Below are 25476 nucleotides of genomic sequence, written 5' to 3'. Positions count from 1 at the left end.
AGATCAATACTTTAATATTCAGTTTAATGCTTGAATTCCAGAACCCTAGCTGTGTATTTCTTTAGTTCTTGAATTACACATGCTAGGTTAGATATTTCAGTTATTCAATTTTACATGCCTCAGTTATTAATGCATCAATATAAGTTTAATTATTTCATTCTCAATTTGCATGTTCAGTTTGAGCTATCCAGTAACTTATAGAAATTCAGACATAATGTGTTCATTACTTAATCCATTGGGAGTAGCATAATACCGAGTTGGACTAGGGTTCAACTTACACAAATAGTCCCAGAACTACTAGACACGTAGGTCGTAAGTCCCCTCTGTGGACATTATTTCATTGATCACGCCAGCATGCCTCTATACCTCTGGCAGGGTATATTGGGTCCTCTCGATGAGGCATATACATCGGACTCCACATTTAGCTCAAGTGGTTTTATTATCATTTATTAGTAGCTCCCTAGTTCAGTTAGATTCTATTGGATTGACCTTTTATTAGTATATCTAGTAATCAATTTCAGCATGTTATAAATTGGTCAGTGTATTCAGTTATCTCAGCATTCAGTATCAATATCATGTTCAAATTATATCATTTCTTATCTGCTTTGTTCAATTATATGTTATTTCAGTTGTATTCTATCATGCATGCTCAGTACCTTTCAAGTACTGATGCATACTCTGCGCTACATCTTCTCATGGTGTAGGTTCAATTTCTCAGCATCCAGATCACGCTTAGATCAGTTCCCGATCTCCAGTTCAGCAAAATTAGTGGTGAGTCCTCATTCTCCGAGGACAATAGTTATGAGTTTCTTCACAACATTTCTAGTTAGTTAGAGGCTATTTTCAGACATAGATAGATTCAGCTTAGTATTGAGTTAATATCTTCCTTGTATTAAACTCATCAGTTTTCATATATCTCAGTTATAGTATATGGGTATTCCCCATCTTTTCATTTTTTTTATGATTATAGCTTCCGCACAGTTTTTATTATTCAGTTTATATTCAGTATGCTCATGATTATGCCAGAAGGGTTAACTTGGGATCACTTGTGCTCCTAGGTTCCGTGTCCGCGTTTCAGGGATAGCTCGGGGCATGGCAATTTGTTTTACCTAATAAAAATGGTATTACTTTTATTGCCTTTCAAAAATTTGTTGAAGAGGATGTTGCGGCAGTCAACATCAATGAAATTAATAATTTGATTTCTCAAAATAATTATTTGGGAATATTAATAATAATAATATTAATCATCATAATAATATTAATCATAATAATAATATTAATAATAATAATAATAATAATAATAATAATAATAATAATAATAATAATAATAATGGGTCTGAAATTTATGAATGGAATCTTGATGGCTTGACTAATAGATAGTTAACTATTCTTGTTCATAGAATGCTTATGTATGCAACTATCTGTAGAAGTGTTTAAAATTCACATAGAAATATTTGCAAAATGATAATTGCGGGCTTTACTGGCCAACTTCGAAAAAGCATATTGTTCCTGGCCAACTATCTGTAGAATCCTTAGATCTATGTCTATGCTTAGACCTTGTTTTTCTATAAGGTTCATCGTGATATGAAAAAGCATGTTGTTACTCTTCCATATGAAGACAATTTCTTCGAGGATGATATTCCTACTAAATTGTGTCCTTGTCAGATGAACGCCCAATTGGTAGAATTCTGCAAAAGGGAAACTGATAACTTGTTACAAAAGGGTTTGATAAAACCTTCGAAATCACCTTGGTCTTGCACTGCATTTTATGTTAACAATGTTGCTAAAAGAGACCGAGGTTTCCCCAGGTTGGTTATAAATTATAAACCTTTGAACAAGAATCTAAAATGGATTAGGTATCCTATTCCGAATAAAAGAGATTTATTGTCAAGATGATATGATGCCAATATACTTTCAAAATTTGATTCAAAATCAGGATATAGACAAATCCAAATATTTAAAGAGCATTCTTATAGCATGACTTTTAATGTCCCGTTTGGACAATACGAATGGAATGTTATGCCATTTGGTTTGAAAAATGCTTCTTCTGAATTTCAGAAAATTATGAATGATATTTTTAACCCCTATTTGGATTTCATCATTGCTTATATTGATGATATTTTGGTTTACTCAAAGACTCTTGAAATGCATACTAAGCATTTAGACATTTTCAAAAAAATAGTTATACAAAATGGTTTGGTAATCTCTAAACGAAAAATGAGTTTATTTCAAACAGATGTTCGATTTCTAGGACATCATATTTGTTAAAGAAATGTCACTCCAATCCAAAGAGCAATAGACTTTTCCTCAAAATTTCCTGATGTTATTACAGATCGAACTCAATTGCAACTATTTTTGGGAAGTCTGAATTATATATCTCCCTTTTATAAAAAAATATCTCGTGATTTGTCCCTCTTATATGACTGGCTAAAAAAGGATCATAAATCACCTTGGACTAATAGTCACACCACTTTGGTAAAGATTATTAAACTTCGAGTTCAATCTTTAATGTGTTTAACTCTTGCTAACCCTGCTTGGTAAAAGATTATTCAGACAAATGCGTCGAATATTGGTTATGGTGGAATATGGTAACAAATAAATCCCCATGACAAAAATGAAAACTTGATTAGATTTCATTCTGGAAAATAAAGCGATGCCCAAAAAAAATGACGGTGGCTCACGAAATGTTGACCATCGTTAAATGCGTATTAAAATTTCAAGATGATTTGCATAATCAAAAGTTTTTACTAAAAACCGATGCACAATCTGTGAAATATATGTTTGATAAAGATTTCAAAAATGATGCATCAAAATTGAATTTTGCTAGGTGGCAGGCCCAATTAGCTCATTTTGATTTTGAAATTCATTATAAAAAAGGAAGTGATAACTCTCTTCCAGATTTCTTATCTAGATCCCTTCTTTACTGATAAAACTTTAGTTACTATACTGAAAGTGATTCCTCTTAATAGAGACATACATGAAATTATCCTGTGGAAAATTATAGATCATATGGTGATGGACATCTTCTCTATTCATAATATCGAAGAGATCATCGATTTTGACAATTATTATCGTAATTACTATGATTTATAGTATGAGGTATTCGAATAAAACAAAATCATTTGTCTGCAGAATGGACCCTCCTTGGGTAACAAAGACCAGAGGAAGGGGAAGATCATCTCCAGGATCATCAGGATCGTCCTCCTCATCTAACTCTCCAATTATACAAAGAGGGGGGATGAGTTTGATAAATCTGAAGTCCTATCAAAAAGAGGCTTCTACTTCAATACATCTGGAAAATAGTCCATTATACGCACATCTATATGCGTATTTATCGTAAAAGGAAAGTGATACCTTTGCATCCATAGGAAAAGAAGATGTTGATTATACTAAATCATATGAAAAAATATCCAAGAAAGAAATGATATTTCTTTTGGAAAATTCAGACATTCAACGAAAGGAAGAACCCTGAAAGATATTCCAACGATATTTGGTTAATGGATTATATTTCCCAGGTGAGTCATACTAACGTGATCTTATCATGAGACAATTTTGATAAGCACCGGTAGTGCTGAATTTCTGCACTTTTCAGGATATAACACCAGCGAAAATGTTTATAACTTCTCTAAAATGATAATCAAACAGATTATATCTGTTGAGACTGGGGTATCTCCACAATGAAGGAAAGGCAGATCAGCCTAAATAAATCTCTATGAATTTTACATATTGGGACTATATTCATGCTTTTAATAAAGTCCTCACCTACAATAATGAGAGACATACGAATACTTGGTTTATAAAATATTGTGCGATAATATTCGTAGAACCAATCCCAAATTGGTTTCTAAACCATAAAACTATAAAAAAAACTGTATGTATTTCTATTCGGATTTATTGCTTGAATTCGGATGTTAACAATCTAGATTGAAGATGACCGCGCGGACTACAGTCTGTCTTGTGAGATCCTGAAAGTTGGTATCAGAGCCTAGGAACTTTCATGGTAAGTATAAGATTGATGTGAAGAATACGACAAAGATATGTTCTTTTGTTCATGGATCTTAGAAAAATGGGTACTAAAAGTACTAGATTGGAAGAGGTAGATATACCTCAAAACCTTGATTTATTAAACAAATGGACTATTCCAAAAATTAATATCAAAACCATTTATGATTATAGTTGGTTTGATAAAATTTCTCATAAACAGTTGATTAAAACTACTGAACAATCTTTGGCTTTAAATTCGTTTGAACAGACTATTCGTTTGTTAAACAAAAGAGATATTGAGTTATATAAAACTTCGGTATAATTTCTTGCATATTGGCATGGTTCAAATTACTTTTAAGCTTTTGACCCTTAAAGCGTTACCAGAGACATTTTTAGCTGCCTTGCGTGATGCTAGAAATTTAAATTTTAGACAATCTTTGATGGGTTTGGTTGAATCTACTGTTGCATATGGTCCAGTTTATTTTAATACTCAGCCAAACTTGCAGTTATGTTTAATTGATGCTAATATTCTTGATGCTTTAACTCTAAATGTTAAAACGCATGGTTATAATTATGCGCCTGGATCTTAATTGATTTGCTTGTCTTATAGAATTTATTTCATATTGCTTTCTACGTTAAATCCAAGATGTAAGTTATATGATACATCTGATCAAACTATTTTAGTTGAAACTATTTTTGCTAGATCTAAGGTCACTACTAGACGGCCTATAAAATGAAAATAAATTAATTTTCCAACTACTTGGACATTGGACTCAGTAATTGCTCTAAATCACATGACGGGTGCAGTCACTAATTTTGAGTATTCCCATATTATTCAGAATCCTGATGGTAGGATCTGTATATAGTTTAATAACAGTCCTTATAGTACACATTCATTCTTTTCTGATAGGAGATTGCCTGTTGTCCATAATATTTCCCCCATTGATCCTGTGTATGGCCTGGCTCATAACCGTGCTGCTTCTTTACATACTCTACCTTCGAGTATATATGTGGCTCAAAATGATACACTTGTTGATAAAATAAAAATTAATCCTCGTCTAAATATTGTTCAGGCAAATGATTTTGCTTCTGATATTTCTGATAAGGACATTCCTTTTCATTCCGAAATGGATTTTGATCTCAACAATACTTGATGATGGATGTACACCAAATAGATTTTAGCCCAGGTTCTTTGTCAATAAAGTACATTCAGAATGAGTTTTTAAGTGATAAATGGAACCAGTTTAAAACATTGTTTTTTGACACTTATAGTGCCGATGATTTGGATAATATTTCCCAAAAGATTTATTAAACTTGTGCTTTACATAATCATATTATGTCTTTTGTACCTTGGTTTATAAGAACTTATTTAACTTTATATATCAACGTTCTTGAGCGATCTTATAAAGATGAAACTGGTAATATTATCAAGGTTGTTTACCCACCTCAATCATCAATTGTTTTACCTAATAATATTGCTATTACTTTTACTGCCTTTCAAAAATTTGTTGAAGAGGATGTTGCGACAGTTAGCATTAATGAAATTAATAATTTGATTCCTCAAAATAATTATTTAGGACTTTATGTTAAAGATCTGGGTTAATGAATTGGTTCTCTTGAAAAAAAAAACTAGATGAATTAACTGCTTTGATAATTCAAATAAAAAATAATGTGAAGACTTCTAATAAACCTTCAACCTCTAAAACTAAGGCAGAAGTAGATTTAACTATGGCTACTCCTGCGCCAAGGCCATCTAAGATTTCAGATTTCAAACTCAAATCGATTTATGATTTCGAAGAACTTCTTGATAAAACGTTTTCTGAATTTAGTGCAAAACCCATAGATCTGTTTGAAAGTTTTGCTGATGAAATGGAAAATACTTTTCATTTTAAAAATCATGTGTCTTTATAGTTTAATAAACTTCGTGGTTATCCTAAGAATAATAGTGGTAATACTACTAAATTTGCTCCTCGGTAAAATCCACTTCTGGAGTCTATTTATGAATCCAAGGAATAGAGAATTCAATGAAAAAGTATATTTGTTCGATTTTTTCAATGTAACAGATATGATTTGTGTGATATAATGCGTTAACATCTGGCGGAACTTTAACCCACTCTTTGTATAACTTAAGAAGTGGATTCAGTACAATTTTAATCATCGGACCGTGGTATGACCACCAGTTTCGAAACCAATTTGGGATTGGTTCTGCAAATGTCTTCGTAAATTTTTTTATAAACCAAGTAGGCTAATGTCTCTCATTGTTGTAGATGAGGACTTTATTAAAAGCATGAATATAGTCCCAATATGTAAAATTCATAGAAACTTTATTTTGGCTGATCTTCCTTTCCTTCATTGTGGAGATATCCCAGTCTTCAATAGATATAATCTGTTTGATTATCAATTTAGAGAAGTTATAAACATTCTCGCTGGGGTTATATCCTGAAAAATGCAGAAATTCAGCACAACCGGTGTTTATCAGAATTGTCTCATAATAAGATCGAGTTTTGTATGACTCACCTGGGAAATATAATCCGTTAACCAAATATCGCTGGAATATCTTCCAGGGTTCTTCCTTTCGCTGAATGTCTGTATTTTCCCAAAGAAATATCATTTCCGTTAACCAAATCATATAATTTTGTTTAATATATTTAATATCATCAACATCTTTTTTGGCTGTGGATGCAAAGGTATCACTTTGCTTTTGAGATAAATACACCTGTAGTTGTGCGTATAATGGACTATTTTCTGGAATTTCTTCAAGATGTATTGAAGAAGAAGCCTCCTTTTGAGATGACTTCAGATTTATCAAACTCATCCCCCCTCTTTGTATAACTAGAGAGCTAGATGAGGAGCACGATCCTGATGATCTTGGGGAGGATCTTCCCCTTCCTCTAGTATAACTTCCCTCTTCCATATGAAGACAATTTCTCCGGGGATGATATTCCTACTAAATTGTGTCCTTGTCATATAGATGTCGAGTTGGTTGAATTCTGCAAAATGGAGATTGATAACTTGTTACAAAAGAGTTTGAGAAAACCTTCGAAATCACCTTGGTCTTGCAATGCTTTTTATGTTAACAATGCTGCTGAAAGACCAAGGTGATTTCGATGGTTTTATCAAACACTTTTGTAACAGGTATCAATTTCCTTTTGGCAGAGTATCTTCTGAGATAAGTTTGTTTTGACTCATATGGTTAATCCTCTTGAATATCTTCTGTGGAGATATCATCACTTGTTTCACTCCTCATGGATGTGTCTGATTTTTCGTATTGAGTTATGTTGAGAAGTAGATTTCTCCATAAACAAGGAATTTTGTCCTCGGTGAAACCCACGTCTGCAGTCCATTTATGAATTCAAGGAATATATCTGAATCCAAATACATACAAATTTTTATATAGTTTTATGGTTGTATGGAAGGATCTAGTCCTTTTTACCCAAGCAAAGGGTCTGTCAACATTCAAATACGTATTGTTATTGAGCCCATGTGTGTAGTAGTTCTAACCGGGTATAGAGCACCCCTTTTCAACTCATTACGGGGCTTTGGTTCACGACTGGCTAGACGGAGTCACTAAGAAAAAGTCAATAACGTATTGCATCAAATTTGACTATACCACCATCTCGGAACCAAGTCAAGAAACCATATATAAATTTATTTATATTTAGATAAAGTCTAGATCTTTCATGATAACTATAAAAGTGAAGTTAGATATCCAACATAGATATGAATCTTTTAGCCGGACATAGTCACGGCTCAAAATCGGAGAAAGATAAAGGATAAAATAAAGAAGAATTAAAGTACCTTGTAACTATGGCCAATACTAGGGCCTATGAGAGAACTATCCACAATTTATTTACTTCCGGCTGAACTACGGTAGACTGAATAATTTACAGACTGAGAGAGATTTACAGTAGAGAGAAAGTAGAGAGAGCTATGTAATTTTTTGTCCTCTTAAACAAATAGAATTAAAATTATTTAGAGAAAGAAAAAGAATCTAAGAATAGTAAATGTTGGTCCCTTATCAATGGGTCCCTATGAATAGTAAAAGTTTATCTAATGTTGGTCAACAGTGTATTTACTATTGATAATGACTTCTGATGTAGAGATAAACTTTACATTTTTTCCTTTTTATTTATTTCATGGAGAAAATCTTTTGTTTTTTGCTGAGTATCTTCAGAGATAAGTTTGTTTGAGTCACATGGTTGAGCCTCTTGAATATCTTCTGAGGCGATATCATCACTTGTTTCACTCCTCATAGATGTGTCTGATTTCTCGTATTGAGTTATGTTGAGAAGTATATTTCTCCTGACTTCATAGAGATAATTATTAATCGTTTCTTCTTTATTCCCATCCTAAATAGTGATTTTTCGGGCAATATGCCTCACCGAGCTATCTTGAATTAACCCTTTCTGAGGGGTAATACAATATTCTTGGATCCTTTTTTCAATAAGATCCAATAATTCTTGTCCATATAGGGACTTTGTTATGGGATCTCTTTTGATCAGTTTATCCCAGAAATTATTATAGAAGGTCCTATATAAGCAAGGAATTTGCTCCTCGGTAAAACACAATTCTGGAGTCCATTTATGAATCCAAGGAATAGAGAATTCAACGAAAAAGTATATTTGTTCGATTTTTTCAATGTAACAGATATGATCTGTGTGATATAATGCACTAAGATCTGGCGAAACTTTAACCCATTCATTTTATAACTTAAGAAATGGATCCGGTAAAATGTGAATCGTCGGACCGTGGTATGACCACCAGTTTAGAAACGAATTTGGGATTGGTTCTGCAAATATTTTTGCACAATTTTTTATAAACCATGTATGCTTATGTCTCTCATTATTGTAGATGAGGACTTTATTAAAAGCATGAATATAGTCCCAATATGTAAAATTCATAGAGACTTTATTTAGGTTGATTGGCCTTTCCTTCACTTTGGACATACCCAGTCTTCAGCAGATATAGTCTATTTGATTATCATTTTAGAGAAGTTATAAACATTCTCGCTAGGGTTATATCCTGAAAAGTGCTGAAATTCAGCACTACTGGTGCTTATCAGAATTGTCTCATAATAAGATTGAGTTTTGTATGACTCACTCGGGAAATATAATCCTTAACCAAATATCGCTGGAATATCTTCCAGGGTTCTTTCATTCGCTGAATGTCTGAATTTTCGAAAAGAAATATAATTTCTTTCTTGGATAATTTTTCATATGATTTAATATCATCAACATCTTCTTTTGCTATGAATGCAAAAGTATCTCTTTGCTTTTGCGATAAATACGCATGTTGCTGTGCGTATAATGGACTATTTTCGGGCATATCTTCCATATGTATTGAAGAAGAAGCCTCCTTTTGAGAGGTCTTCAGATTTATCAAACTTATCCCCCCTCTTTGTATAATTGGAGAGCTAGATGAGGAGGAAGATCTTTATGATCCTGGGGATGATCTTCCCCTTCCTCTGGTATAACTTCCCCTTTCTCTGGCCTTGGTTACCCAAGGATGGTCCATTCTGCATACAAAATATTTTGTTTTATTCGAATACCTCATAATATAAATCATAGTAATTACGATAATAATCGTCAAAATCGATGATCTCTTCGAAATTATGAATAGAGAAAATGTCCATCACCATATGATCTATAATTTTCCACAGGATAATTTCCTGTACGTCTCGATTGAGAGGAATCACTTTCAGTACAGTAACTAAAGTTTTATCAGTAAAGAAGGGAGACAAAACACTCATTGTGAAGATATATATTCTCTAGATAAGAAATCTAGAAGAGAGTTATCACTGCCCTTTTTATAATCAATTTCTAAATCAAAAGGAGCTAACTGGCCTGCCACCTAGCAAAAATCAATTTTGATGCATCATGTTTGAACTCTTTATCAAACATATATTTCACTGATTGTGCATCATTTTTTATTAAAAACTTTTGATTATTAAAAATCATCTTGAAATTTTAGTGAAGCATTCATTTTTGTCATGTGGATTGATTTGTTTCAATATTCCACCACAACCAATATTCGACACATCTGTCTCAATAATCTTTTGCTAAGTAGGGTTAGCAAGAGTTAAACAAGGTAAAGATTGAACCCAAAGTTTAATATTCTTTTCCAAAGTGATGTGACTATCAGTCCAAGGTGATTTATGATCCTTTTTTAGCCTGTCATATAAGGGGGTCAAATCACGAGATAATTCTTTATAAAAGGGAGACATATAATTCAGACTTCCCAAATATCATTGCAATTGAGATCGATCTGTAATAACATCAAAAATTTTGAGGCAAAGTCTATTGCTCAATGGATTGAAGTGACTTTTCCTTGACAAATATGATGTCCTAGATATCGAACATCTATTTGAAATAAACTCATTTTGGTTTAGAGATTACCAAACCAATTTGTATAACTATTTTTTAGAAAATGCTTTATATGCATTTCAAGAGTCTTTGAGTAAACCAAACTATCATCAATATAAACTATGATGAAATTCATATAGGGGTTAAAAATATCATTCATAATTTTCTGAAATTCAGAAGGAGTATTTTTCAAACCAAATGGCATAACATTCCATTTGTATTGTCCAAACGGGACCTTAAAAGTTGTTCTATAAGAATTCTCTTTAAATATTTGGATTTGTCAATATCCTGATTTTAAATCAATTTTAAAAATATATTGGCTTCATATAATCTTGACAATAAATCTCTTTTATTCGGAATAGGATACCTAATCCATTTTAAATTCTTATTCAAAGGTTTATAATTTATGACCAACCTTAGGACACCTCGTTCTCTTTCAACAGCATTGTTAACATAAAAAGTAGTGGAAGACCAAGGTGATTTCGAAGGTTTTATCAAACCCTTTTGTAACAGGGTATCAATTTCCTTTTTGCAGAATTCTACCAATTCGGCATTCATCTGACAAGGACGCGATTTAGTAGGAATATCATCCTTGGAGAAATTGTCTTCATATGGAAGAGTAACAATATGCTTTTTCCGATTCCAAAAACCACTAGGATGAGCAACACAAATATCAATGGCATTTTGTTTAGAAATCAATTTATTTTTTTCTTGAACTTTGGTGGATTTCAAAGAATCATATATATTGGTACTAAACAATTCAAGTTGTAGAGAATCAACATTCTTTTGCTTCATATCAATTAAAGTTTTAATATCACGAGAAATCGGGACAGTGATAAAAGCATAACTAATATTCCGGTCTTCATAAGTAGTCGAAAATCCTTTAGCATTTATGCTTGTAAACGGATAAATAGCATTTATAAAAGGTGTTCCTGTAGAATTCTCACGTCTAGGATTAGAGAAATCAAGGATTGTACTGATAAAAATAATGTTGAGTTACAAGCTCATTATATAGGAGAAGAGTCCAATGCTAGTTATACTAGGAATCCTACTATAACACAATTATTTACGTGAGTAGTATTGTATTATAACTCTAATACCTTATCCAAGTCGACTCCTGCAATATACAGTAGCTTTGTCGTACATAACTTAGAATTTAGTAGTCTAGTCCTAGTATGATTCTAACTCTAACTCGTTAGCCTACTTCGATGGACCTGTTCCTTCGACATTTTCCATCAGTCTTCAAGCTTCTGTCAACACTTCCCCTCAAGCTAGTGAGTGGAGGAACTGTAACTCCTAGCTTGCTGCGAAAACCAGAGAAAACCTGTTTTGTTAAGGCTTTGGTATGAATATGAGCTAGCTGATCCTGAGACTTCACAAACTGAGTAAGAAGTTGTCCACTGGCCACTTTCTCACGAACAAAATGATAGTCCATTTCAATATGTTTGGTTCGAGCGTGCATAACTGGAATAACCGTCATGTACAAGGCACTAATGTTATCACAATACAACGCAGGAACAGATCGAAGGAACACTCCAAGGTCATGAAGAAGATATACAATCCAAGTCATTTCTACAGCAGTGTAGGCTAGTGCTCTATACTCAGCTTCAGCACTCGATCGGGCTACCGTGGTCTGTTTCTTGGAGGTCCAAGAAATACAATTTGCACCTAGGTAGATGCTATAACATGTAGTTGATCTCCTAGTGGTGGTACAACCACCCCAATCAGCATCATACAACCTACATGGTGACTGTGAAATAATTCTCAGTCCAAAATGTAGAGTACCTTTGATGTACCTGAGAATCCTTTTTACCCCTTGAAGGTGTTCAGTGTTTGGGCTTTGCATAAACTAGCTAGCTAAATTCACGGCATGAGTGATATCATGTCTTGTGAGGGTCAAGTACTGAAGGCTCCCTACTATCATTCTGTACAAGGAGGCATCTACAAGACTTCCCATAGCTTTATGTAAACCATGCTTCTGTGCCAAAGGAGTGGCTACAGCCTTTGACAAACTCATCTCTGTCTTGGCCAGCAACTCAGCAGCATACTTGCTTTGATTTAAGTGAATTCCTCCTTAGAAATACTTCACCTCAACTCCTAGAAAGAAGTGTAAAGGGCCAAGGTCTTTCATAGCAAACTCCTTCCCAAGTTGGAGAACCAATCTGACACATGAGATGTACTACTTCCTGTGACAATAATATCATCCACATATAACAAGAGAAATATGTTGCCTTTGTGAGTTTGCAAAGTATATAAGGAAGGGTCAGCCTTACTACAAATGAAACCAAGGTGTAAGAGATGCATGCTAAACATATCAAACCAGGCTCTTGATGGTTGTTTAAGACCATACAATGCCTTTTTAAGTAGACACACATGATGAGGATATTGGGGATCAATAAAACCAGGAGGTTGACTCATGTACACCTCCTTTTGTAAGAAGCCATGGAGAAAGACATTTTTGACATGTAGTTGTCTAACTTCCCACTTTAAACTAATAGAAATGGATAGAACCACCCTAACAGGTGTGGCTTTAACCACAGGACTAAATGTTTCTTCAAAATATATCCCTTCAAACTCCGAGAATCCCCTTGCCACAAGTCTGGCCTTGTATCTATCTACTGTCCCATCACCTTTTAACTTTGTCTTGAACACCCACTTTGAGACAACAAAATTTATACCAGGAGATTTGGGCACCAAAATCCATGTTTTGTAAGCCAATGAGGTGACTTTAGTGCTTCCTTAGTAGTATTTGGTTCTCTCAAAATTTTTGTGCTGCTGCGAGCAACTAGTGATATTCATTCGTCTTGTTCCTAGTGATCATATGATGCCATTGTGGTGCGGGAAGTACCTCAACCGGTACATCAACCAAAGTAGTTGACTGGAGTGTAGCATTGTCAGATTGATGGTCAACTGGTACATCAACTAAGTAGTTGTTTGATGATGCTCATTGGCTGGTCCTGTAAGTGCAACCTATTCCTCACTGCTACTAGCAGATCCAAAATTTGCAGCTGGAGTTTCAATACTACTGTATGGAGCATCACCTTCGACCTGTTCCTTAGCATCTGATCCTGCGCCTCAGAGGTCAATAGTACTCTCATCATCAAGGAGTATATGAGTTGTAGCAGGATTATCACCAGTAATGTGTGGACTAGCAGCTTGTACTTCCCTTGAATCAGAATTATCATGTCCCTGCAGTTTAGAGAAAGATTCAACAAAAGTAGCAAGATGAGGTGAGATATCAATGTTAGTCTGAGATTGCTTTGGAAACGCATAGGGTAATGTGTTTTCAACAAACACAACATGTCTTGGTAGGTAAACCTTCCTTGTAGGGGGATGATAGCATCTATATCCTTTGTGTAAGCTGATGTACCCGATGAACACAAAAGGGTAGGTCTTTGGACTGAACTTGTTGTTACACTTGATATATGGGAAACATCTACACTCAAACACTTTTAGACTGTTATAATCAGGTTGTTCCCCATACAACTTAACAAATGGAGTCACCAACTTTAGGACTTAGGACGGCAGTCTATTGATGAGAAATATTGTTGTGAGGAAAGCCTCAACCCAAAGAAACAAAGGTAGATTAGCATGAAGTAGTAGAGTTAAGCCAATCTCCACAATATGCCTATGTTTTCTCTCAGCAACTCCATTTTGTTCAGGTGTGTTAGGACATGAAATATGTCTCACAATGCCACAATCTTCCAAATGCTTAATGAGGTTTGTTTGGATAAAATCACCACCTCCATCACACTGAAAAATCTTAATTTCTCTAGAAAGTTGTTTTTCCACCATTTTCTGGAATTTTAGAAAGACCTCAAAGAATTCAGATTTCTTTTTCAGTGGAAAAATCCATGTATATCTCGTGTGCTCATCAACAAAAATGACATAATATTTCATATGTTGGGAACATTCGACAGGATCCAGTCCCCATAAATCACAATGGATTTTCAATAAAGGTTCTTTATCAATTTTATTTCTCAAACCAAATAGAAGTTTTCAACTCTTTCCCAACTGACAACTAGAACAAACAGTAGTCATTTTATTCTAACTACTAATATTGATGAAACTATTACTATTCAAAACTTTTAAAGACTTCAAACTAGGGTGTCCTAATCTAGTATGCCACATGTTGTCTGACGTGTTCCAATCGTGTGCAGCAGTCAAAGCATAGAAATTGTTATCTTCCAAAGCATAGAGTCCATTCCTTTTAGTTTCCTTGGCCAGTAGTGTCCTTGTCTTCTTGTCCTTTACAACAAAGTTAGTTTCATCAAATTCAAAAGTGCAACAATTATCCTTTGCAAGCTTACTAACTGAGCGTAAATTTTTATTAATCTTAGGGACTACAAGAACTTCTTTTAACTTTAGACCTGATCTGGATATGTTTCCAACATGTGTTATGTCTAACTTTGATGCATTCCCAATAATGATTTTATCTGGTCCATTGTAGTGTTTAAGACCAGTTAGGATACCTGAGTTATATGTCATATGGCTACTTGCTCCTGACTCTACATACAAGGTGTCATCAATGTTTTGTAGATTAGTAGCAGCCAATGCTTGTGGTAGCTCATCTGCGGCTTGGTAAGAGTAATCCAACCTGTAAAAACATTTAAGAGCAGTATGGTTATTCCTACCACAAATTTGACACGCATCAGTAGTGTTTCTCCCATGACTTCCACTTGAAGAACTGTTCTGAGGACCTGGTCTGTTTCTGCTGTTATAAGAACTTGTTTCTTGTCCAGCAGGTTTAAAGCCTCTTCCTCTAGAATTGAAATTATTGTTTCCTCTTCTTTGGAGTAGTTTCCTCTTACCCTGCCTCTTTGGGCAAAGAATGCCATGTTATGGTTTTGTTGAGGCACTTCTTCTTTATCCTACCTCATATCAAAACCCCTAAGAGCATTTACAAATTTATTAAGAGTAGGATATGGTGCCTTACCTAGCATACCAGTCCTGAAGGTCTTGTCCTTAAGACCTAGACCTCTAGCAAAATTAATCACTTTGCTATCTTCATCTACATGTTTGTGAATGGCTGCAAGGCCATCAAGTATGCCTTTGAATTCCTTAATATATTCGTCAATTGTTTTGGTTCCTAGCTTCACACTTTGCAGTTGTTGTTTGAGCTGAAACTTCTTATCTTTTGTTGCTTGAAGATAAGCTTCTTCCAAGCATTCCCACATCTCCTTGGCATTTGAGCAGCCTACGATCAAGTACATGCTTTCTTCTGTCAAGGTGCCTGAGATCCAACTCCTTAGCAACACATCCTTCTCCTCTCAGTCATAAACAATATTTCTGTCTTCTGCACCCTTCTCGCCTGCTACAGCTTCCTCAGTAGTCTGTCCAGTGGAACATGTATCTTTAGGTTGTTCTGTAATGAGGTAGGTTAATCTCACTTGAATCAATTGAGATATTTGTGTCCTCCATATAAGATAGTTCGTTGGCTTAAGTTTAATAGAGCAGGATGAAATAAGATGATGAAGTGAAGAGGTCGAACGAGTGTTGGTAGAAGGGGACATTGCGGTTTGGATTTGTGGTTGTTTTGGTTTTGCTCTAATATGTTAAAGAGAGGAAAAGCTTTATTGCTCTGATACCATATAAAATTCTCACGTCTAGGATTAGAGAAATCAAGGATTGTATTGATAAAAATAATATTGAGTTACAAGCTCCTTATATAGGAGAAGAGTCATATTCTAGTTATACTAGGAATCCTAGTCGACTCCTGCAATATATAATAGCTTAGCCGTACATAACTTAGGATTTAGTAGTTTAGTCCTAGTACGATTCCAACTCTAACTCGTCAACTTGCTTCGATGGACTTGTTCCTTCGACATGTTCTATCAGTCTTTAAGCTTCCTTCAACAGTTCCAAATATAATTGGAGGGTATAACTGATTTTTAACCAAGAAAAAGAAATGTGGAATGCAAACTTTATTTTGGCAAATGCGAGTATTAGGCAATTTATACTTTATATCTAAAGCATGTCCCGAAGCAGATTTAACCATATGAGTAGTTTTTTAAAAATACTTAGTAGGTACAAGACCTTCTTGGATACAGCTTACATCGGCTCCACTATCAACCATAGCAACATTAGTTATGGAAAAATGATTATCAATTAATATGGCGCATTTAACATACCATTTATGAGCAGTAAGCATTTGCATCATTCCTGAAAACATACCTTGTCTAGGATCCAGATTAAAAGGTTTTGCAAGAGTATTTTCTTCAACAATATTTTTCCTTTATTATTAATAGTTTCAATCTGAGTAAGACGATGATCACAAATCATTAGATTTTGTTTAATAGATTTAATCCCATTTTTTAAATTCTCAATTTCATCTTTTAAATCATCAAAAGAAGGATTTCTTGTAGAAATAGTTTGTTTATTAAATATGTTATTAACTTCAGACAAAAAAATAAGGAGCATAATACTCATATTCAAAATCATTCCTTTTTTCAGAATTTTTTGAAGAACTAGCATTGTTATTAACATCTAATTGAATATTTTTTTCACAAAGATAATTATCAGTAACTTCTTTCAAGAGTTCTAGCACATTATCAGAAGTAATAGTGTTGAAATTCAAATCTTCAAATTGAGATTGCAGTTTATAAAAGAACTCATCATTTCCACATAAACAAGTATTACAAGTATTAGCCTGTTGATTATCATTATGTTGATTATTATCAGATAATTCAGGCAACTCAATTTCTTCCTCTGAACCAGAATCAGATTTTGAACTTGAAGTGTGTAAGAAACTATAAATCTTATTATGAACCTCTTCATCAAGTTTTATGGTTTTTAGCATTTCAAGATTCCATTTGGGTGCTATGTGACCGAAGTTTCCACACTTATAACACTTAATCTTGGTGAGCTCCCGCCTAGACCTATTTTTGATATATCTATTAGACTTACGAGAGGCTTTTCTATCATCTCGCGCTTCCTTAGATCTATTTCTATGCTTAGACCTTCTTTTTATATAAGGTTCATCTTGATTGGAGCCTCTAGAATTTCTATGTTTGGTTTTCTTGCTATCAGCCGAAGTACTAGGTAAACCAAACTGGGTACAAAAGGCTCCTAGCTGAGATCTTTCTCTGAGCTTAGCTATCTTAACTGTCTGGATAACTTTAATTCATTGCACAAATTTATCCCTCTTGAGTGCAAACTCCTATTAGCTTTCTATAAGTATAATCCCTATAAGGGATTTCTCCAACCGTATTGCTCAGAATCTTCCGAACTCGCTCGGCAAATAACGGGGGAAGGCCATCTATAAACTTAGCTTTCCAATGTTCATAACTTATTTCGAGTAGTTCCATCACCCTACTCATATAAGTATCTTTATACCATCTAAATTCCCCCAAGGTTCTACATCGTAGACCATTTAACAAGGTACGAGCGGTCTCATATTGATTGGTAAATCCACCATTGAAATGTTCTAAAATGGTTAGGATTAAGGTATAAACCACATCTTCTCTAGTTTTTACTAGAGCCATGCCTAAGTTATCAACACCTTCAGTATCAGAAGTAGCATTAATTACCGCCGTTTTAGCCTCGGTGCTCATATAATTATCCCACCAGCCTCGAAGTTGGCCAGTAAAGCTTGCAATTATCATTTTGCAAATATTTCTATCTGAATTTTTAACACTTCTACAGATAGTTGCATACATAAGCATTCTATGAACAAGAATAGTTAACTGTCTATCAGTCAAGCCATCAAGATTCCATTCATATATTTCAAACCCACTATATGAGGTATTAGTCTCATTCCAGTCCCGTTACTCTATAAGCATATCTTGAGGAGTTGGTCAAGTATAATAATAACTTTACATACTAGGTTTATGAGAAAATTTAGTAGTTTACCACTATTCTTCTTAGGATAACCATGAAGTTTATTAAACTCTAAAGACACGTGATTTTTAAAATCAAAACTATTTTCCATTTCATTAGCAAAACTTTCAGACAGATCTATGGGTTTTGCACTAAATTCAGAAAACTTTTTATCAAGAAGTTCTTCGAAAACATAAATCGATTTAAATTTGAAATCTGAATCTCAAATGGCCTATGCACAAGAGTAGCCATAGTTAAATCTTCTTCTGCCTTAGTTTTAGAGGTAGAAGGTTTATTAGAAGTCTTTACATCATTTTTTATTTGAATTATCAAAGCAGTTAATTCATCTAGTTTTTTTATCATGAGAACCAATATGTTCACCCAGAACTTTAACATAAAGTCCTAAATAATTATATTGACAAATCAAATTATTAATTTCATTAATGCTAACTGCCGCAACATCCTCTTCAACAAATTTTTGGAAGGCAATAAAAGTAATACCAGTATTATTAAGTAAAACATATGATGACTGAGGTGGCTAAACATCCTTGATAATATTACCAGATCCATCTTTATATGACCGCTCAAGAACGTTGATGAATAAAGGTAAATAAGTGATTATAAACCAAGGTCCAAAATAAATAATTTGATTATGTAAAGCAGAAGTTAGAGAAAAATCTTGAAAAATATTATTCAAATCATCGGCACTATAAGTGTCAAAAAACAAGTTTTAAACTAGTTTCATTTATCACTTAAAAACTCATTCTGAATATACTTTCTTGCAAGAGAATCTGGGCTAAAATCTATTTGGTGTACATCCATCATCAAGTATTGTTAAGATTAAAATCCATTTCGTATTGAGAAGGAATGTCCTTATCAGAAATATCAAAAGCAATATCATTTGCATGAACATTATTTTAACGAGGATTAATTTTTATTTTATTAATAAGTCTATCATTTTGATCCACATATATACTAAAAGGTAGAGTATGTAAACATGCAGCACAATTATAAGCAGGGCCATACATGGGATCAATGGGGGAAATATGATGGATAGAAGACAATCTTCTATCAGAAGAGAATGAATGTCTACTATAAGGATTGTTATTAAACTGCATACAAATCCTACCATCAGAATTAGTGACTGCATCCGTCATCTGATTTGGAGCAATTATTGAGTCCACAGTCCAAGTAGTTGGAAAATTAGTTTCTTCCCATTTTATAGGTCGTCTAGTAGTGACCTTAGATCTAGCAAGATTAGTTTCTACTAAAATAGTTTGATCAGATGTATCATATAACTTACATCTTGGGTTTAACGTAGAAAGAGATTTGAAATAAATTCTATATGACAAGCAAATCAATTCAGATCTAGGCACATAATTATAAAGATACGTTTTAACATTTATAGTTAAAGCATCAAGAATATTAACATCAGTTAAAGATAACTGCAAGTTCGGCTGAGTATTAAAATAAACTGAACAATATGCCACAGTAGATTCAATCGAACCCATCAAGGATTGTCGTAAATATAAATTTCTAGCATTATGCAAGGCAGCTAAAAATGTCTCAGGTAACCCTTTAAGGGTCAAAGGCTTATAAGAAATTTGAACAATGCCAATATGCAAGAAATTAGACTGAAGTTTATATAACTCAATATCTCTTTTGTTTAATAAATGAATAATCTGTTCAGACATATTTAAAACAAGAGATTGTTCAGTAGTTTTAATCAATTCTTTATGAGAAATTTTATCAAACCAACCATAATCATAAATGGTTTTGATATCAATTTTTTGAATAGTCCATTTGTTTAACAAATCAAGGTTTTGAAGTATATCTACCTCTTCCAATCTAGTACTTTTAGAACTCATTTCTCCAAGATCCATGAAGAAAAGAACATATCTATGTCGTTTACTTCACATTAATCTTATACTTACCATGAATGTTCCTAGGGCGCTAGACTGCGCGGTATTCTTCAATCTAGTTTGTTAACATCCAAATTCAAGGAATAAATCCGAATCGAAATACTTGCTAATATTTATATAATTTTATGGCTGTATGGAAGGATCTAGTCCTTTTTACCCAAGCAAAGGGTTTGTCATGATTCAAATACGTGTTGTTATTGAGCCCATTTGTCTAGCAGTTCTAACCGGGTATAGAGCGCCCTTTGGACCACGGCTGGCTAGACGGAGTCACTAAGACAAAGCCAATAACGTATTGCTTCAAATCTGAATGTACCTCCATCTCGGAACTGATATACCATGAGTTTATGGTATTTCTAATATATTTCACTTACAAGTTGTGTGTGTCTAGGGCCTTTTTATATTGTGTTTTTATGTGTTTTATCATGTTTTGCAGGAAAGGTGTTTAGGCGCGGAAGTTTAGAGACAGCTGAAGGAAATGCAAAAAAAGGCATGCACGGAGGTCATTTACGGACCGTAGGTCCATTCACGGTCCGTAGGTGATGACCGTAGATCAGCAGGCATGGTGTTGAGGACAAATCAGGGAAATCTGACAAAGTGTGGAACCACGGTGCCCATTGATGGTCCGTAGATTGATCTACGGACCGTACTGTTGATCCGTAGAGTGAGACTGCGAGGGTTCCAGTACCTGATTTTTGAAGATTCTAAGTATGGAGCTATGGAAGGGATTGACGGACCGTAGGTCGATCTACGGTCCGTGCTGCTGGTCCGTCGTTTGCTTCAGAGAAGCTGTTTGTTGGATGCTGAAATATTTGCTAAGTCTCGAGTGACGGAAGGGACTTACGGACCATAGATCCATCGACGGTCCGTAAGTCAGTCTCGTGGATCGAAGACGCGTACCTGAACAAAACTTTTCTTAATTGGTTTCCCTTTTTATTTAGGATTTGTTTTCTATAAATAGGACATGTAAACCTCGTTTTTGGGGGTTAGACACTATTATTCTATTTTTGCTTTGTAACTTTGGAGATTAATTTGCAACCCTAGCAATTATTGATTTCCCAAGTTCGTTTTGAAGATTTTGGCTTTGCAATTCAAGTTAATTTTCTGGGTTTATTATTCTCTTTACGTAAGTTCATGATTTCTCCATCTACAATTATGAATTGTGTTCTTGCTAATATGAGTAACTAAATCCACAACTAGGGTTGTGGGAACCATGATCGATTAACAAAGTATGAATAGTAAATAAGCAATTCTTGACTAGTATTTTGCATGCATTGATAATTCTTTCGTTTAGAAGTCTTTTTAACGGTGGCCAACGTTAGAACTCGCCTTGTTACTACTTGCCGGACCAAGGAGGTAATTAACAAGAAAAGAATTATCAACATAGATTTAGTGTGATACTATCTAATAGGCTAGTGTCGATTGGTGCGAAGTAATAACTAAGCCAAACATCGATTATGATGTCTAATATGAGGTAAAGGTAAGGGTTAGTAAATTATACACACGTAGCCGGACCGAGATGCGGGGTGAAATTCTCTAGATGCCGGACCAAGGATTTAGAGATACCTAACTTATCACTTTGCATGTAATACACTAGAAAAGGATTGCTATTACTAGGATTACTGCGTTATGAGATTATGGGGAACACGTATACTCTAGTTATTTCTCTTATCTTGATAACAACCAAAGTTGAGTTTAATTATTGACTACTTATTAAGTTCTTACTATTTGTTTCACACAAGCACAACCCCCCTTTTTATTACCTGTTTCTGGAAATAATTTGACTAATTGAATATAATTGTTGGTTAAAAGTAGAGTCTAAACCATTTTCCTCGTGGGATCGATCTCAACCTACAAGTTGGGTTCTTTACTTGATAACGATCGCTTATGCTTCTGAAAGGAGGTGTAATTTGAGCATATCAGGAACCAAGTCAAGAAACCATATATAAATTTATTTATATTTAGATAAAGTCTATATATTTCATCGTAGCTATAAAAGTGAAGTTTGATATCCGACACAGATATGAATCTTTTAGCCAAACATAGTTACGACTCTAGATCGGAGAAAGATAAAGTGTAAAAGAAGAAAGAATTAAAGTACCTTGTAACTATGGCCAACACCAGGGCCTATGAGAGAACTATCCACAATTTATTTACTCTCGGCTGAACTCCGGTAGACTGAATAATTTACAAACTGAGAGAGATTTACAGTAGAGAGAAAGTAGAGAGAGCTATGCAATTTCTAACCTGCTTAAACAAATAAAGCTAAACTTATTTATAGAAAGAAAAAGAATCTACGAATAGTAAATGTGGGTCCCTTTTCAATGGGTCCCAATGTACAATAACAGTTTATCAACTATTGGTCAACAGTGTATTTACTTATGATAATGACTTCTGTTGTAGATATAAACTTAACATTTTTTCCTTTTTCTTTTTTTTTGCGGAGAAACTCTTCAGCTTTTTGGAGACTATCTTCTGAGATAAGTTTGTTTTACTCACACGGTTGAGCCTCTTGAATATCTTTTGTGGCAATATCATCACTTGTTTCACTTCTCATGGATATGTCTGATTTCTTGTATCGAGTTATGTTGAGAAGTAGATTTCTCCTGACTTCGTCGAGATAATTATTAATCATTTCTTCTTTATCCACATCCTGAATAGAGATTTTGCGGGCAATATGCCTCATCGAGCTATCTTGAATTATCCCTTTCTGAGGGGTAATACAATATTCTTGGATCCCTTTTTTAATGAGATCCAACAATTCTTGTCCATATAGTGACTTGGTTTTGGGATCTCTTTTCATTAGTTTATCTCAGAAATTATTATATAAGGTCCTATATAAACAAGGAATTTGATCATCGGTAAAACCCACTTCTGGAGTCCATTTATGAATAAAAGGAATAGGGAATTCAATGAAAAAGTATATTTGTTCGATTTTTTCAATGTAACAGATATGATCTATGTGATATAATGCGTTAAGGTATGGCGAAACTTAACCCATTCTTTGAATAACTTAAGAAATGGATCCGGTAAAATTTTAATCGTCGGACCATGGTATGACCACTAGTTCATAAACCAATTTGGGATTGGTTTTGCGAATATCTTCGCACAAATTTTTATAAAGCAGGTATGCTTATGTCTCTTATTATTGTAGTTGAGGACTTTATTAAAAGCATGAATATAGTCCCAATATGTAAAATTCATAGAGACTTTATTTAGGTTGATCTTCCTTTCCTTCATTGTGGAGATACCCAAGTCTTCAACATATATAATTTGTTTGATTATCATTTTAGAGAAGTTATAAACATTCTCGATGGTGTTATATTCTGTAAAGTTCTGAAATTCAGCACTACCAGTGCTTATCAGAATTGTCTCATAATAAGATAGGGCTTTGTATGACTCACCCGGGAAATATAATGCGTTAACCAAATATCACGGGAATATCTTTTAGGGTTCTTCCTTACGTTAAATGTCTGAATTTTCCAAAAGAAATATCATTTCTTTCTTGGATAATTCTTCATATGATTTAATATCTTAAACATCTTCTTTTGCTATGGATGCAAAGGTATCACTTTGCTATTGCGATAAATGCGCCTGTAGTTGTCCGTATAATGGACTATTTTCTGGAATATCTTTCAGATGTATTGAAGAAGAAGCCTCTTTTTGAGAGGACTGCAGATTTATCAAACTCATCCCCCTTCTTTGTATAATTGGAGAACTAGATGAGGAGGACGATCCTGATGATCCTGGGGATGATATTCCCCTTCCTCTGGTACAACTTCCCCTTCCTCTGGCCTTAGTTACCCAAGGAGGGTCCATTCTGCACTCTAAACATTTTGTTTTATTTGAATACCTCATAATATAAATCATAATAAATATGTTAATAATCATCAAAATCGATGATCTCTTCGATATTATAAATAGAGAAGATGTCCATCACCATATGATCTATAATTTTCCACACGATAATTTCATGTACGTTTCAATTGAGAGGAATCACTTTCAGCATAGTAACTAAAATTTTATTAGTAAAGAAGGGAGACAGAAAACTCAATGTCAAGATAGATATTCTTTAGATAAGAAATCTGGAAGAGAGTTATCACTTCCCTATTTATAATGAATTTCAAAATCAAAAGGAACTAACTGGGCCTGCCACCTAGCTAAAATCAATGTTGATGCATCATGTGTGAAATCTTTATCAAACATATATTTCAAAGATTGTGCATCGGTTTTTATTAAAAACTTTTGATTACACAAATCATCTTGAAATTTTAATACGCATTTAACAATGGTCAACATTTCGTGAGCCACCGTAGCATATTTCTTTTGGGCATCGCTCCATTTTCCAGAATGAAATCTAATCAAGTATTCATTTTTGTCATGGGGATTGATTTGTTTCAATATTCCACCATAACCAATATTCGACGCATCTGTCTCAATAATCTTTTGCCAAGAATTTTTTGCCAAGGTAAAGATTGAACACGAATTTTAATATTCTTTACCAAAGTGGTGTGACTATCAATCCAAGGTGATTTATGATCATTTTTTAGCCTGTCATATAAGGGGGCCAAATCACGAGATAATTTTTTATAAAAGGGAAATATATAGTTCAGACTTCCCAAAAATCATTGCGATTGAGTTCGATCTGTAATAACATCAGGAAATTTAGAGGCAAAGTCTATTGCTCTTTGGATCATAGTGACTTTTCCTTGACAAATATGATGTCCTAGAAATCGAACATCTATTTGAAATAAACTCATTTTTGATTTAGAGATTACCAAACCATTTTGTATAACTATTTTTTTGAAAATGCTTTATATGCATTTCAAGAGTCTTTGAGTAAACCAAAATATCATCAATATAAAGAATAATGAAATCCAAATAGGGGTTAAAAATATCATTCATAATTTTCTGAAATTCATAAGTAGCATCTTTCAAACCAAATGGCATAACATTCCATTCGGATTGTCCTAACGGGACATTAAAAGTTGTTCTATAAGAATGTTCTTTAAATATTTTGATTTGCCAATATCCTGATTTGGAATTAAATTTTAAAAATATATTGGCGTCATATAATCTTGACAATAAATCTCTTTTATTCGGAATAGGATACCTAATACATTTTAAATTCTTGTTGAAAGGTTTATAATTTATAACCAACCTGGGGACACCTCATTCTTTTTAAGCAGCATTGTTAATATAAAATGCAGTGCAAGACTATGGTGATTTCGAAGGTTTTATCAAACCCTATTGTAACAGGTTATCAATTTCCTTTTTGCAGAATTCTACCAATTCGGCGTTTATCTGACAAGGACGTGATTTAGTAGGAATATCATCCTCGGAGAAATTGTCTTCATATGGAACAGTAAAATATGCTTTTTCCGATTTCAAAA

General features: G+C 33.9%; 1 pseudogene; it reads right to left on the bottom strand.

Moving 5' to 3' along the window:
• Positions 1-2514: 2514 nt before the first annotated feature.
• LOC125855915 (uncharacterized) lies at positions 2515-22769 on the bottom strand (annotated as a pseudogene).
• Between the last annotated feature and the right edge of the window lie 2707 nt (positions 22770-25476).

The sequence above is a fragment of the Solanum stenotomum genome, chromosome 2 (genome assembly GCF_019186545.1).
Source record: "Solanum stenotomum isolate F172 chromosome 2, ASM1918654v1, whole genome shotgun sequence".
Lineage (NCBI taxonomy): Eukaryota > Viridiplantae > Streptophyta > Magnoliopsida > Solanales > Solanaceae > Solanum > Solanum stenotomum.
The sequence above is the reverse complement of the archived record's forward strand: the minus strand, read 5'-3'. Positions and strand labels throughout refer to the sequence as shown.